Source organism: Rattus norvegicus, chromosome 14 (genome assembly GCF_021556685.1).
Source record: "Rattus norvegicus strain SHRSP/BbbUtx chromosome 14, alternate assembly SHRSP_T2T, whole genome shotgun sequence".
Classification (NCBI taxonomy): domain Eukaryota; kingdom Metazoa; phylum Chordata; class Mammalia; order Rodentia; family Muridae; genus Rattus; species Rattus norvegicus.
In genome coordinates, this window is record NC_141547.1 from 42175539 (window position 1) to 42189123 (window position 13585).

General features: G+C 47.4%; 1 protein-coding gene across 49 annotated transcripts in view; it reads left to right on the forward strand.

Annotated features, from left to right (window-relative positions):
- Positions 1-13585, forward strand: part of Apbb2 (amyloid beta precursor protein binding family B member 2) — a 382955-nt gene that overhangs the window by 333376 nt on the left and 35994 nt on the right. Inside the window, exon 1 of one of the 49 annotated variants that reach the window (XM_087583061.1) lies at positions 13136-13325. The gene's annotated coding sequence lies outside the window, so the exon portion shown is untranslated. 49 annotated transcript variants of the gene reach the window in all.

The following is a 13585-nucleotide window of genomic DNA, read 5'->3' on the forward strand; positions in this document are numbered from 1 at the left end:
GGCTGTCAGCCTCCTGGCTGTGAACTTGGTGTAGCCTGCTGCCTTTAGCTCCTCCCACTGAGCTTTTTACAGATGGGTTTTCCTAGACCCTTGTGACCATACCTGCAGAGGGGAAATGTTCTATTTGGAACTTGGTCCGAATCAACAGGGCCCTGAATTTGTACCTCCCAAGATACAAAGCACTGGGCAGTGCCAGAGTGACCAGGAACACCCTGTACAGCCTTTGTCGGGAAAGAGCCTAAGTGCAGTTTTGAATGATAAATCCTTAAAGCAGGAACACTGTCTAATGGGGCATTGTCTAACATTGTTGCAGATGTTTCTGCAACAATGTGGGCTTTTGTTTTGTTTGTGTGGTACCTAAAAGGACTGAACTGGATTTTAAGGTCTGAATTCCTAGTGTATTGTCGGGCAACTTACTTGACCTTCTCCAACCCTTTGATGAGTTTGCTCATCTAAGAATAGCATTGCCAACCACTGAGGAGTAATGGCGATTGCTATCCAGAGTCAAGGCGACACAGGCATGGTGCATGGGTGCTGTGTCATGCCGGGCACCCACCCACCATTTGCAGGTTCAGCCTGGAGGAAGGAGCTCTACTCTGCTGCCTGGGATAGTCTCATCCACAGCAGGAAAGTCTCCTCAAGGCTCTGACTTCATCTGCACAGGCCAGCCCTGGTGTGGCTGCTTGGATTGGTCCTGCCGCTCCTTCTGCCATGCTTACAATTAATTGTCCAAGCGGCTCCCTCACGTTTGGACCCCCACTAATCACAAGCCCATCTGGCCATCATAGGCTGGGGGAGAATGTAGCCACTCATTTTGGTGTATGTTTTTGGAGTTGTTTGCTATTCAAATTGAGAGTAACCTCAGACACACAGGGCTTCATCTTGGAGATTGAGGTTTTGAAGACTGATAATGTGGGATCTTGCATAATGTCTCTGAAAGGCCCATGTGGTAAGGTTTGGTCCCTATGGTGGCACAACTGGGAAGTTGTGGAGGAATTAAATGGTAGGACTTATAGTGGGGGGTATTCAGGTCATTGGAGGTGTCCCCTTGAGATGGACTGATGGACTCTTACTATTCCTTCTATTCTGCATCCTGGTCATGAGGTGCATTCTGCCCTGCCACACACTCCCATTATAATATAGTGTCTTGCCACAGATCTAATTATTCATGGGCTAGAACCTCCAAAACTATGAGCCAAGCAAGCTTTCTCTCTTTATCAGTTGACTTGCTCTGGTCTTTTGTTATAATAACAGAAGCTGACCATCACAAGGCCACTGTAAGTAGAAAACAACTTGAACAATCTTAAGCAAAAGACACCTTGACTGTCTTCTGACTCTGAAGCTCAGATGCAGTCAAGCCTTGTAAGACTCGAAGTCTTAACTACCAGGAGACCACCCCCAAGTGAGGCACGAGAATGGAGTTCAATGCAAATGCAAGAGGTTTATTTTTCCAGCACATCGGGGTCGACCCTCAATCAGCCCCTCATGGTGAGTGACTAGAAGATGACCCCAAATGGCTATAACAACCTGTTTTTATATTTATTAGGGGTACAGGTTACATCAGCAAGGTTACAGTTCAAACTTATTGGCTAAGCATATTGACCTTTGAATTTATTGGCTGGCAAGCATGGGCAGATTATGACATGCATTTGAACTCTTATCTGGGACCTGAGGGTCAGGTGACTATCAGTCTATACTGATAGTGGTTCTGTGGTTTTTCAAGAATGTTCCTGTTCCTCGAATGGGGTGGAGAATGGAACTTGGCCTTGCCTCAACCTGAGGCAGGAAGCTGGAACCTGCCCTAGCCTTGGCGTGTAAGGCTGGCGAAAGCCCCTAGGGCCCGTCGGACCTGCACTCTGCTCTTTATCTGCTTCTTGATTGTTCTTAGTTCCTGAGAGGAAATTGGAACTCAACACAGCCCTTGATCTCATTCCCTGTACAAAGTCCACCTCTTGAGAAACAACAGCCAGGGTCTTACAATTTGTCCCTAGAAAAGGGGGCCAGGACAGACAAGTCAGCCAGTGTTCAATGAGAAACCTATTTCAAGATTTCACCAGTGCAGCTAGGGACTATCAGTTTGGGTTGCTACCTGTCCATTACGGTCAAGTGCTGTGTTAGTTAAGAGAAGTTTCCTATCTGGTTATTTATTGATTTTGTTTTTGTGAGTTTTTTTTCAGTCTTCACAACACATTTGGAGGCAGATTTGTTATGTAATGTTTTTCAAATAATGTAGCAAGGCCAAAAGGAAACACAGACACACACACACACACACACACACACACACACACACACACACACACACACACACTCTTTTGCAACATAAGTCTGCAAGGCCCACTGAAATGTTAAAGGTCTTTGTTTCTGATAAGAACTATGGTCCAGTGGGATCCAGCTCAAGGGGAGGCCCCAAGGCTTAACACATTACTGAGGCTGTGGGGTGCTCACAAAAAGGGACCTACCATGACTGCCCTCCAAAAGACCCAACAAGCGGCTGAAAGAGTCGGATGCAGATCTGTGCACCCAACCAATGAACAGAAGCTGCTGACTCTTCTGGTTGAATTAGGGAAAAGCTGGAGGAAGCTGAGGAGGTCGACCCTGTAGGAGGACCAGAAGTCTCAATTAACCTGAACCCCCGAGATCTCTCAGACACTGGATCACCAACCAGGCAACATCACCAGCTGAGATGAGGCCCCCAACACATGTACAGCAGAGGACTCCCAGGTCTGGGTTCAGTCAGAGAAGATGCACCTAACCCTCAAGAGACTGGAGGCCCCAGGGAGTTAGAGGTCTGGTGGGGTTAGGGGTGGGGAGGTGAGGACATCTTTGTGGAGACAGAGGGGTGGGGAGGAGGTATAGGATGGGGAACAGTCAGAGGGTGGACCAGGAGAGGAATAAAATCTGGAGTGTATAAAATTAAAAAAAAAAAAAAGAACTACATTCCACTTATGGTTGAGCCTTGGTTCAGCCAGTGCTAGTTAGTGGCTAGTTAGTACACAAACATCCTTGTTATGTTAGCTAACATAAAAGTGGGGTGGGTGCAGTTAGAGGCACCCTGTCTGAAAAGTAGCTATGAAAGTTAACAGTTGTGGCTGACCAAAGGAGTAAAATTGCTCTCTGGTGGTGAAAAGACCAAGCGGGTCTGACCGGTGCTCTGTACATGGACAGAATTTTGCTCGGGGCAAGTAATTCAGCTGCCTTATGTGACATTCCTTCAGCTTCTACAGTGATTGTGACCTTAGGGTGACTGACTCAGTCTCGTGGATGCATCAGGACCGTTTAAATATACATCTCCCATCCAGTTCATAAGTCACGAGCCCATTTAACTCATCATCGCAGTCGGAGGGACTCAGAGGAGACAGGAGCAGGAGTGCTCACTTCCCTCCGTCGGGTTAATCTTGACCCACTGCCCTGTCAGCTTTTCTGAGATTCTGAAGTTAAAATGGACATTAAAACTGGTCACTGGGTTACTCTCTTCCTAAAAGGAAATTGTAAGAGCTGCTTTAATGATGTAGTCGCCCCTCTTTTCCTCATGTGCGTGTGTGTGCGTGTGTGTGCGTGCATGTGTGTCCCATAATCCCCCATGGCGCCTGAGGATGGTGTGCAGCCAGCTGTGTTTCATCAAGACCCCAGCTGAGCATGATGCATGCTCCACGCTCACCAGACCAAAGATGCTGCCGTCTCCCCTCTTTTAAGAGACTTACTGTTATTATTTTAATTATGTGTAAGTATGAAGCGTGTATCTTTATGTATGTATGTACATGACTGCAGTATCCATGGAGGCCAGAGGCACCTAAATCCCCATGGAGCAGGAGTTACCAGTGGTTGTGAACCATCTGCTCTGCGGGCCGGGAGCCGAACCCCAGTCCTCTGCAAGAACAGTATGCACCCTTAACCACCACGCCACCTCTCCAAACTTGTCTTCTTTATCTTTTTAACATAAACCCCAGAGACTGCCCAAGTTTTACATCTCACACACCCTAGTCAGCCTCCTCACGACCGATCGGTACATTTGAAAGGAGCACAAGTTGCAAGGAAGAGAATTTGTAGGTTTAGCATCAAGAGTGTGGGTGAATGGGAACACCAACACAGACAACATGAGCTTCATATGTGAACTCTGTGGGGAACTTTAATTGAATGAACTCTGTAGAGTAGGCACATGAAAATCAAGTTGATGTTAGCTTACCTGCTCAGGGGTCACATTGTTCTTTGTGTGGGGAGGAAAGGGATGAGGAAGGGGGAGAATTAATGTATGGTAGGAACAGAACATCTGGAGAATGAGGTTTTGTGTCTCAGTCGGTATTAATTCAGTTCACTCATTGTCTCTGAACCTCTGCTCACAAAAGGAGAGTGTTAGTAAAGTAGTTATGGGATGGAAGCACTGGTTAAGGGGGTGGATCACTGGTTAAGAGTGTATACTGCTCTTCCAGAGGACTAGAATTCAGTTCCAACATCCATATCATGCACTGCTCACAACCACCTATAACTCCAGGGAATCCAATGCCCTCTCCTGGCTTCCACAGGCGCTCAGGTGCATGTGCACACACGTGCGTACTTGTGTGTGTGTGTGTGTGTGTGTGTGTGTGTGTGTGTGTGTACAGTATATACTTACCTAGACACATATACATATACACATATACATCAATAAAAGTAAAATTTTAAAGGCAAAATAAAGTGAAAATAGCTAATATAATGTAGCCAAGAGAATGCTGTGTCTAATAGCACAATAGGACAAACCTCTGTGAAGGTATAAAATGTAACAGAAATGCTAGCCTTTAGTAACTAGGCAAGGCTAGCAAGCAGTGTGCTAATAGTCGCCACCTGAAGGAGACTCTTAGGCTTTGTGGGTCATTCTGTCTGAGTCTCAGTTATTCATCTTCATCACCATTAGACAAACCCAGCCTTAGAAAAGATACAAATGAAGGCACACGTCTGCACTGTCATAAATCTTTATTTACAAAGCAGGTACAGAATGGTGCTGTACCAAATTGATCCCAAGTGACACTGCCCCTCACAATTGGAACCTTACAGTGAGCAGGAAAATAAGATGAATCTAGTAGCTATAAATAATGTCTTCATTTAAACAACATTGAAGGGAGCTAGAATGATGGCTCAGCAGTTAAGAGCTCCGTCTGTTCCTAGATGACCTGGGTTCACTTCCCAGCATCCACATGGCCCCACACAACCATCTATAACTCCCGTTCCGGGGATCCGATGCCCTCTCTGGCTTCTGCAGGCAAACAGATGTGTGTGTGGATGGAGATGTAGGTGAAACACCTATAAAAGAAAACAAACCCTACACACTTTGAAGAGTCCAAATGCTGGACAACTGTACCTGCCCTGGTTTCTGTTGTCAGTGATGTGATTGATTTCTCTTTGTGACATTGGGGTCCCTGTGTGGGCCAGAGAAGCAAAGTCAAAAGAAGACAGGTTGAAGGCAGTTCTAGCCTGAAGCTTTAGCTCTTTCTCTTTTGTGCTTCTTGTGAGGGAAATTACAGTAACAGATCGTGCCAGCCCTACTCCGGGACTGAACCAGTGCAGCAACTCCAAAGAATTGCTTTGTGACCACTGAGAAATTAGAGTGGTTCCATTTGGCAATCTCACAATTATTTTTTCTAACAATTACTGATGTGGACATGCTTAGAAACATGGAAAACTCAGACAAGCTTAAAATTTTAAGAAACCCATCCACAAACAGTAGCCCATGCATCTTTAAAAGGGGCTGGTTGATCCCAAACCTGAATGATGTAGCCGTGAGCATCCTGGACAGGTTCTGGTTTATATTCTCTCCTATTCTCTCTCTCTCTCTCTCTCTCTCTCTCTCTCTCTCTCTCTCTCTCTCTCTCTCTCTCTCTCTGTCTCTCTCTCTCTCTGTCTCTCTCTCTCTCTCTGTCTGTCTCTCTCTCTCTCCTCTTTCTCTCTCTCCCCCCTCCCCCACCCCGTGTGTGTGTGTGTGTGTGTGTGTGTGTGTGTGTGCATGTGTGTGTGTGTGTGCATGTGTGTGTGTGTGTGTGTGTGTGTGTGTGTGTGTGTGGTTTGGATGTCACCCTGTTTTCACATCTCTTGAGGAAATGCTGCACAGGAGTGGGGTTGATAACTGTGGTGACTGTCTATTCTGTGTGAAGCAGCTGTTGTTCTGCCCTCTGAGAGCCGCTCATGTCACATTGTCCCCAGCCAACTCAGTTCAGTTCCTCACAGTCGCCACCAACACTTGGTAGCCCCTGAGTTTGTTTATCAGGAGGTTTTGGTCACTCGTATCTTAGCAATCTGAAATGTGGAGTGGTAACTCCTGTAGTTGGTTGGTTGCAGTATTGGAGATTACAAGCACTACCACTGTGCTGTCTCCCCTGTGCATCCTGGTGGTTTTAACCTGCACTTACTTAACAACTCCATGATGCTACAAGCTTTCTGTGTGTTTATGAAAACCAAATACATCCCTTGGCAAAGTATTTGTTCAGTTCATTTTCATTGGTTTTGACCTTTCCTTCAGTAATAGAGATTGAACCCAAGGCCTTACACATGCTAGACTCCTACCATTTACCATTGATCTGTGAACCTTAACCACTATCTGAGACCTTGCTATGTAGCTTAGGTTGACCTTGAACTCATGACTGTGCCGTCTCAACCTTCCCAGGCATGTGCCATCACACTGACTTATTTGTTTTATTATCATTAGCTGTAGGGTGATGGACCAGGAGAGGAAGCCTGATAAGGTCGAGCTACGGCTTAAAGCCCCAGCAACCTAGAAGGGACAGTAGGAGTTTCGCCTGCTCCTGACTCCAGGCCCCTGTCATGTAGCCCCCCATAGAGAGAATTATGGCCATCAGTCACATAGGGGCAGCACCCACAAGTCCTTCCTCATGTAGATGAAGCATCTCAGACCAAGCCAATAGGAAGCACCTGCTGTCAGACCCACCCCACCCCAAAACTGTATGTAAGATCCTATCCAGAAGGAATAGAGGTGTGTGGGAATTACTCTGTCATCAGAGAATGTTACTGCTCAGCTCAGCACAGCCAGGGCAGCGCCTCTAAGCAACAATGGCTGCTGGGGCAGAGCAGCAGCAGTGGTGGCATTTCCCCTCCCTGCTCGTGCCCTTTCCCCTTTGCTTGAACCCTCCTCCCTGGCCAGGCCAGAGGTCTCTGCGGATATCCTCCTGTACACAGATCAACAATTAGCTTCACTTAAATTTGTCCGGAACTGGAAGCAATACAAATACCCACTCCCTGGTGATGGATAAGCTGCAGTACCGCCAAACAGACAGAAAATGGAATGGAGTGTTTTGCAAATAGAATTCTCAGTAGTGAAAATAAACAAGCTCCTAACAGACTTAGCCATTCACTAAGTCACAAAAATGAGACTTTAAAAGCCACACACTGCATAATTCCATTTCTATGGCATTTGGGGGAAAGTAAAATTATTGAGACAGAAACCAGATGGTGGTAAGGTATGGGGGAAATACATGGAGGCATTCATCTTGGGGCTGGAGAGATGGCTCAGCGGTTAAGAGCACTGGCTGCGCTTCCAGAGGTCCTGAGTTCAATTCCCGGCAACCACATGGTGGCTCACAGCCACCTGTAACTTCAGACCCAAGGAACCTCTTCTGACCTCCTAGGACACAGACATGCGCATGATACATGTGGGAAAAGCATGTATACCCACAAAAAAAATACTTATAAAATGTTTTTAAAAGTAATAATAATTTCTCTTGGCTTCACTCCCACGCTCCACCCATGTCCTCCTGCCCTACATCGTCCCGGTCATGTGCCCTGAGTCAAGTGAGGCTTGAATTTCTCACGTGGGGACACAAATGTGGCTTTTCTCTAGTTGTGGTTGTGGATGTCAGACAGCTGTTTCCCCTTCCCACAGAGCATGGAGGCACCTGGCTGGCATTGTCCCCTGCCTTTCATTGTAATACTGCTTTCCTGAGGAGAGAGGCCAGGGCTTGCATAGGTAGGAAAGGAGCAGGACAGGTAAGGAAGGGGCTGGGCAGGTAGGGAAGGGGCTGGGCAGGGCTGAGCACCTTGGGAATTGAGTGCTTCCCAGCTTCTATCCCCTCAGTTGTTGGGAGTATGGGAACTGTTGGTTGGCGGGGCTAGACAATCTCTTCATAGTCTCATTAATGCCAGGGAATCGCCCAGTGTCTTTGGTCTAGTAGGAGGTTTCGTCTGCTGAATATTGCATAAAGAAAATGAGTTGTGCTTCCTGCTCGGAGCTTGGAACTCTCCCACATACAAAGATTTCTGCTATAAACAGACATTTATTATTATAAAGAGCCTCTGCGTTGTATAGGTCAGGACAGGCAAAGCCTAGACAGGACAGGAGACTATCGTGGGGAGGGGGCAAACTTTCTGTGAGAGCGCTCAGTTAGAGATTGTGTGCTAAAACCTGGAAGTCTTTTTGATAAAGGTCATGTCCTAATCTGAATGCAAGGCATGCTTCCGTCTCCCAGATTTGGTGTGGCAGAGTGGGGCTTCTTCCGCAAATACACACCACAGCCTCCAGGAATGAATGCCTTCCAGGACAGCATCCACTAACCTCGGAATATCCCTGGTCCTGGCTGAGCCCTTGGCATCCGTCGCCCGGGTTCTTTGCAGTTCCGAACTGAATTCTTTCCTGCCCTTTGCTTGAACTGTGGTAACTGTTTGCATAATTTGTACTAGGATTCTTGCTATTCAAAGTAGTCTAATCAGCTGAATAAGGACATGCCATCACCAGGTCCTTGACCAGGTCCCCCACCGCAGACCTCTGTGTTTTAGCCAATCCCCAGATGATTGAAGCTTGCACACAAGCAAGTGTGAAAGGTGTTGATCCCTACAGCATCCCGCCCAGACAGGCAGATCCAAAATCAGGAGGAAACATTACCTGCTTCTGAGCTCTGAGTGGAGAGGGGGGGTTACAGGTCTTGCCATTTGTCCCCTGTCAACAAGGTGCCTACTCTAGAACGGCCTTCTCCACACGCAGTACACAAGACACCTGCCTGCCTGCAGAGCTTTTGTGGGGTCCAGGAGATGGGCTGCTTGTGTAATACAGCAGGAACTCTGCTGCTGGCTTGCTCTCTCCACCCCCCACACTCTGCCCCTTCATCGTAAGTTACTATGCACAGCATAATGTGAGAAGCACAGGCCTGGGTGGGGCTTTGATGATGCAGTGTGACCAGAAGGGAATACTTAAACCCAGCCTCAAGTGTTTGAGCGAACATTCAGGGCTTTCCTCCTCCTAATTTGAGGAAGAAGCTGAGTGGCTGCTGGTTGAAAGCTGCTTTGATCTGAGGCAACGTAAACATTTTCAGTGGATGACTCGTAAGGACAGTTCAAATTCATACTCTGTATTTCCTAGTAGCTCTCTTTCCAGGAGCGAATGAGCAAGCTTTGTTCTGTAACGAGCTAAGAGTGTAAACGCTGTTATGACAATCCCTTGGTTTTCTTGTTTAATGTTTACACTCATCTAATCAAACAAATTGAAATTGGATTATGTCTGTTGCACATTATAACAGCTATTATCCAGTTTAAATGCAAGTCTGAAAGAAATAAAATTGATTTTTTTTTCCTGCCATGCTTCTTGGGGATGTATCCTGGGTTATTGGTATGCTGGCTGTATTTTCAGTCAGCTTTGTACGGGGGAGGGAAAGATAAGTAGCCGCGGAGGTTTTTTTTTCCCCCTTAATATATTATGCAAATAAACTGTAATATTTCATTCTAATTAGGGAGCACGACGGCTTGAGAGTTGGGTGAGCTGCTTCCCTGTTTTTATAAATCACGTCAGGTTTCTTCTCCTGTCAGATTTTTAAAGAGGATAATAATTTTCAGCCACATTCTTATTTTTAGAAAGAAAAAAAAGATCCCCAGAATAGTAGTGTGCTTTATTATACTATTCTACTCAGTTACTGCAGTAACAGCCTCCTTATTTATCAGGGAACATGTTGGGATAAGTACCAAATTTTACATGTGACTGAACCTACGTTTCTATCGACTTGGATTATCTCTGTTGCACATTAAAACGGTTATTATCTGGTTGAAGTGCAGGTCTAAAAGAAATAAAATGGATTTTTTTTGTTTGTTTTGCTATGATACTTGGGGGGATTTTTTTTTTTTTTGCCATCATGTTAGAAGCATGTTTTATGGGCTGTATAGAAAGGGCACTGTGACTGATGCCAGGGACTCGCTAGGGACTTGGATTTGATCTGACATACATCACACGCAAATGAAAATGTTCCAGTCCTGCTGACCACTGCCAAAAGTGGGGTCATGAGCCAGAGAGCACAAAGGCATGGATGCTGATCCCTGGAAGAGGCCCCTGAGAGAGGTGACCACTGACCTGGGCACTAACTCAGAGTAGGTGTTTGGGAATAGGAGTCTGCCCTTTTAATTGTAAAAGTGTCATGTGCTGATTTCATGATCACTGAAAATTTTAAAAAGACAAAAGTTACTAAATGTAACCATTATTAAGTGTGTGACTACATCAGGAAATATGCTATGGTTGAAAGCTCTCCCAAGACCCTGACTCCACCCACTCCCACCTTTGACTGCTCAGCACACATGGATAGACTGCTGCTTTGTTATGAAGGAGGCTGACTGGACTCACCCATGGGAAGGAGCACACGGGGGAAGGTCCCGTGTGAGCTACGCACCTGGCAGACTGTTGTAGACAGAATGACTGTGTGACAGTAGCACAGATGCTTTATCCCAGCCATGGTGGCCAGAACTGAGGGCTCCATCATGTGGGTCGACTGGTCCAGGGGCTGATCACAGTCTCTGGCACCTGCAGAGTTGGAGCTCAGGTTACAACACCCAAGGCCTTCAGCAGACACCACCTCTGGGCGGCATGGCATCCCAATGTCTTGGAGGACAAAAGATGCCAGGCTCTGTAGCGGAACGTACACTCTTTACCCCACAAGAACAATGGACTACTGTTTACCCCTAAAGCTCACTGTGAAGTAGGTGCTGATCCAAAGGTGAATTACCAAACCGCAGCAAGGGCTGTGGGGGGAGCCAGGGTTAGGCCACGAAGGTGGTGCTGCCTGTTCAGAACATTTTCTGAAGCAGTCTGTGTGGGCTGAGATCTCAAGAACAGAGGAAAGACTAGCCAGGTAAGCGACGTAGGGAAGGGCATTTCAAGAGGAGGGGACAGTTAGCAAAGATTCTGAGGTGGGAATAGCTAGACACCTCAAGGAACTGGAAGAACACTGGAGGCAGAACAAAGAGCAAGAACCATTTGCAACAGTGGCTAGAGAGAGGAGCAAGGATCATATCCCATGTGACCTCAGACACCCTGGAAGTATTCGTGGATCTTTTTTCCCATTGCAGGGCAAGACCAGTGGGAGGGTTTTAAGCAAGGAGCATTAATGTTTGTAATCATTATATATTTATCAAGATAGTGCCTTGCCAGCTGGTAGCAATATACACCCTTTATCCCAGAATTTAGAATGCAAAGGCAGGTGGATCTCTATGAGTTTGAGGCCAGCCTTGTTTGCAAAGCAAGTTCCAGGACAGCCAGGGCTACACAGAGAAACTCTGTCTTGAAAAACAAAACAAAACAAAACAAAACAAAGATAGGGCCTCACGTAGCCCAAACTGCCGTTGGGCTGACTGTAGAGCTGCGCCTGACCCTGAACTCCTGGTCCTCCTGCCCCCATCTTCCTAGTGCAGGGACTCCATGGGAAAAGGTTTAAAGTGACCTATCTATGAGCATATAAAACCAGCCTGTTAGGGACCAGAAGGGAGGCACAGAGACTTGACACACCACTACAACCATCCAGGGGAGAGAAGATGACCATGGGGACCGTGGGGACAGTTAGAGAAGCAGGGAGGGGCATGTTTGAGAGTGTATTCAGAGAGCATTGGTGATCATCAAGTACGGTCTCCCTACCAGGAGACTTCTCTGTCCCATCTGACTTATCCCCCCCCCCCCCCCCCGCTTCAATCCTGTTACAAGCTGAGAGGCAGAAAACCACTCTAGAATTGTGTGGGAGGGAGGAGAGCCACCTTGCGAAATCAGTTCATCACCAACCTTGGTGAGGGCTACCCTGGCTACTGAACCCCAACCCTCCAATCACCCACAGCGCCACCTTCAGGTGGGCTGCATCCCTACCTTGTAGCTGCTGCAAATAGCTAATTCCGAGTTAAGGCTTATAAGTAGCAGAGGTAACACAGATCATAGATCACTGAAGTCAATGGCGCTATCCCTGCAGAGACACCTGCTAACCAGAAAAGGCAATTGTCAGCACAGATTCTGGTTAGCATATGCATATCATAAATATTGAACAGATAAGTAAATGTTTGGTCCCGTTTTAAAACATGAACATTAGGAGATTCCAGTACACCTGCTGTGCTTCTCCAAATCAGACAAACGTCCTCGTTTAACACACTACTTCATTTCTGTGTTTGCTTCCCGTTTTCTCTTCTTCCTCTGCACAAGGAGTGTGGGGGGTTTGAACAAAACACAGCCAATCTTCTACTTCATTTTGTTAATTAATCAATCAAATAGCTTATTCATGCCCAACACAATTAGGCAAAGGAAATATTCCGTGCACACAATGTAATCAGCAAATGAGCTTGCCTCCTTCTTTCAAACTTCTCTCTTGACCGCCAGTCCCATTTAAAATGCTGTCACTTAGCCAACTGGACACTTTTCTGCTTCCATGTAGATGGGGGGGGGGGGTGGCCAGCTAGAAACGACAGTGATAAGAGTGCCAGGGTGAGCTTGGCTTCAAGTCAGCTGTTCCTAAGAGGTGTCTTAAGCGGAGAAATGAGTTGCTGTAAGGGCTTTGTGCAGATTAGCAGGTAGTCTTAAAAATGTACTGTCCAGCCCAGCTCGCCCTGGGCTCCCTTCTGAAATCTATTCATTTCATTCACTCTCTGCTTTGTGGAAGAGTTTGTCGTGGAGGCTCCCTGGCTGTGTGTAGTAGCACACACAAGCACAATAGGGTCAGAATTAACTTTCTTTACAAGAGACTGTACAAAGGGTACAGAACATAGCCTGGGGTGGCGGTTTGCACAGCCCCCTTGCTCAAGACCCTTGCAGCCGGGAGTACCTGCCAAAGCGTCTGGCCCGAGCACCTGGCGGGAGCACCGCAGGAGGGCCCCGGCTCAGCAGCCAATGGGAGATGGTGGCCTCGTGGGCGGGGCGGGGCGGCGCGGTGCGGAAGCAGCGAGCTTGAACTTGAGATGGAAGTGCTGCCGCTGCCGTTGCTGCCTCCGCTGCTTGCTTCTGCCGCTGGCTTAAAGCAAGTGCTCCGCTGGCTTGGCTAGGGTACCAGGTCTTTGCCCTAGAGCCTCGGACAGTGCCTCCGCCCTGCCCCGGTAACTGGTAGACCGACCGAGAACTCAAGGTGAGGAAGTTGGAGAGGGGTGGCACGCCTTTGTCTGCAGGTGCGTGGGGTACTGGGCTTGGAGGCAGCGAGGTGGGACACGCGGGACAAAGGCCGCAGCCTCCCTGCCCACGGAGCGTGCTTAGCACGATGCCTGGAGGAGGGCAGCCAGCTGGTCTGAGGAGGGGGTCTTCCTACCACTCGGGAGAGAAATGAGTGGGAGGTATTCCTTTGATCTCAGTTTATAGTCGCAGCGGGAAGTGCTGGATTGGAGGTGCACT